We start from the raw sequence: 3,466 nt of genomic DNA, 5'->3' as shown, positions 1-3,466 counted from the left end.
ATTTGGCTTGGCGATGGGGGTGTAATAAATGTGTGCGTGAGAACCCTGAGGGGTGGGGGGTGGGGGGGGGGGGGGGGGGGGGGGGTGCGGGGGGGGGGGTCCGGGGAGCGGGGCCGAGGGTCTGCGAGCGCCGGCCGCGGGCAGGCTCGCTGGCGGCGTCCCTCTCGCTCTCCCGCCTCTCTTGAGTTCGCCTGGTGCGCTTGCTCCTCCTCGGGTTTTTTCCCTTTTTTTTTCCGCTCAGCGGAGTTAATGCTGGTAAACAAGAGCCCCAGCCTCGCCGCGCCGCCGCCGCCGCCGCCGCCACACACTGGGGACTCGCGCGCGCGCGCGCGCCCGGGTCCGCGCACACGCGCCCGCTCGCACACTCGAGCGGCCACCGCCGCAGCAGCGGCGCGCCGAGGGCCCGGCCCAGGCCGGCACGAGCCAAAAACCGGAGCCCGGGATCCCCGAGACGTGCGGAGCGGAGCCCAGGCGTGGGGCGCGAGACTGCAAGGCACCACCCCCATGTCCCGCCCCGCCGACTCCCGCGCGCGCACAGAGACACGCGCGCGTGCCCACCCGCTCCCGCCCCCACCAGTGCACCACTGCGCCGGCCACCCCGCACGCGCCCTTCCTCCCGCTCGACTCCAAAAACAATGCCCCCGCCGCCGACCCGGTCTCGGCGGGGCAGGGGTGGGTAGGCAGGGAAAGGTTAGGAAGGGGAGGGTTAGGCAGGCGAGGGGCGGGGTGGGCAGGCGAGGGGAGGGGTGGGCGGGGAGTGCGGTGCTGGGAGAGGTTCATTGAAAACAACAACAGCGCGGCTGGAAAGCGCGTTTCCCTGGTTCTTGAAAAGCTTCATTGTTCCTTGCAGCTGTTGCAAAATAAATAAGTGCGTGCATGCGGCATTTTTTTCGCTATGTACTGGAAAGCCCGAACGTGCCGGAAGGGGCGCACCTGGGAAAAAGGAGACCCCCCCCAGGCTACTACGCCGGGCACTTTCACGCCAGGCTGGGGCACCCGCGGCGTTGAGACCCGGGAGCCCGGAGTTGCGGGGAGCGGAGGGGGAAGGGCGCGGCCCGCGTGGCTCGGCCCGGAGTGGCGCGAGGAGACAGGACCCCGCGGCCCCCCGGTCGGGCCCCGCGCCCCAGAAGGGGGGCTCAGACAGGCGGCCCCGCGTGCCCAGGGCGCGTCCCCGCGGCGGCCGCCAGAGGGCGCGGCGGGCGCCGGGGAGGGCAGCACGCGGAGAGTCACCTCCCTCCCTCCGGGGGAGGAAATGTGGGGGCCCGGGCTGGGGACCGACTCGGCTGGGTCGCGCTGGCGGGGCCTCCCGGACCAGCGGCCCGCCCTGAGCGCTCTCAGCGGCCTCGCGCGGCTCAGGGCTCCACCACGTGGGCGGCTGTGGGGAGCGGCCGGGGCGCGTGCACGCTGCGGGGCTCCGAAGCTGGGGGGCGTGTCCGGGGCCCCGAGAAGGGGGTGGAGGCTGGGGCCGGGAAGCCTCCCTTGGCTGCGGTCCCGACCCGGGAACAGGCGGCATGCACTCGGGATCAGCGGCTACTGCGGAAACCCACCCGCACCTGTCTTGAGTCCTCCCGGGCACGTTCCTCTTGCTTCGTTTGCTACGTAAGTGACTAGAAACCAGTACCGACCCTAACTCTCCGCGGTGGTTTTCTTGAATGTGCAGGAGGAGAGGTTCCCCAAAGCGAGACTTCCCTAGGACTGCCATCTAATGAATAAATGCTGCGGAGACCAGGTCCTCAAAGAGGGAAACAGCCCAGCAATGGCAGGAGAGAGGAATTTGAAATACGTGGACTTTTACAAACAGTAATTGGACCATGTGTCGCCCTTAATGTGGTCCGATTTCATGACTCAGGCTAATTGATGTCAATAATAAATTTTTTTAGGATGGCTAATAAAAGAGTTGTGAATTGTCGAGATAAGAAGTGGTTGTCTCATAAACAATCGGGTAGAATGGTAAGAGGGGACCTGATGTAAACGAAGGTACTTTAGGTTTCTTTTATTACTCTCTAATTTTAAAAGATTTCTGCATTAGAACGTGTATCCATCGTTCGTAAATAATTTTTTAAATTAAGAGCTGAAAACAAGTCAAAAGCTATCATAACGGAAACTTAGCCCTTTTTTTCTAAAGTTGTTTCCTAGATCATTTTTCTCCTTGGAAATTTCTAGCTCAATTCAGAGTCAGTTGTATAGAAGGAAAATAAACCTTGTTTTACCTAAGAAAGTTATTCATATAATGGGATGGTTTTGTTTAACTGAAATTCAGCTTGATTTTTAAACAAAGAGTTTCAGTTTTAGATGTGCCTAGATTTAACAGAGAAAGAAATGTATTAGAATCTTAAACTTAAAATGTATTATTTAAAAAGTAGACACCACACATGAAGAATTAAAGTCCAGTCTACTAATTTTTAAATATTTCTTCAGGAAGTTCTCTGCATGAGGTTGGTCTTGATTCCTACAGATTCACTCTGGAGTTAAATGCAAAGAAATACTGATATATAATTTCGTTGTACTTGATTTCAGAATTTTTAATACATACTTGTAAGACAAAAATTTAGAGCTGATTTTTAAAAGGCTAGTGCTAATATAAAATCTTCAAATACTACCCAATGTATTTTTAGTATTAGTAATAAATATGCCTATTTGTCCCCAGGAACATAAAGAGGTATATAGAATTTTTAAATACATGCAGGTTTTTGTAGGGGTTGTAGGATTTATTTGTTTTTGTGTGTTTTTTTAATAAAATGATTTTCATTTGTGAATTTTTTAAATGTGTTTTCCTGAAGTAGTTGGAAATCAATCATACTAAGTTATTTTAAACAGTGAAGTGGGAGGTGTGTCATTATATAGCTTAATATTTAGGAAAAAAAAAAAAAGAAAAATTTAGGTTGTCTTTAGGCTCTAACTTGACCACATGGACAAAGGATGTGATTCGTATTTCTTCAGTGATTATATTCTACATACACAAGTCCAACTTAGTTTTTCAACCTTGAAATAAAATCATGTAGACAAAAATTAATTGGAGTCTTTGCTTTACACCCACACTGACAATGCACCACACTTTTTATTTTATACCGTTTTACCCAGGTATCTTATAGATTCTCCCTCTTTTGGAGCAGAAACTGATTGCTTGTTTTCATTTCTTAAAAATGCCGTTTACTTGATAACAGTTTCATCTCAAATTATTCTGCTAAATGTACCAGACTCCCCAAAAAATGTAATGTATATCATATACATCAAGTGCAAATATGAGAAACAGCACAACTAACAACTGACAAGTATCAAGTAATACAATATATTGCGATATATTCACAGAAAGGAATGTTAGCAAAAGTGAATAAACTACAGCCCCACACAACATGAGCAGATCTTTGAAACACACTGAGTAAAAATATACAAGTATCAAAAACGCACACAGCATAACACCATTTTGATAAAGCTCTTAAAAGCAAGAAAAACTTTAAAAGTTATA

This window comes from Theropithecus gelada, chromosome 7b, assembly GCF_003255815.1.
Source record: "Theropithecus gelada isolate Dixy chromosome 7b, Tgel_1.0, whole genome shotgun sequence".
In the NCBI taxonomy this organism is placed as follows: Eukaryota; Metazoa; Chordata; class Mammalia; order Primates; family Cercopithecidae; genus Theropithecus; species Theropithecus gelada.
This window is presented reverse-complemented; position numbering follows the sequence as displayed.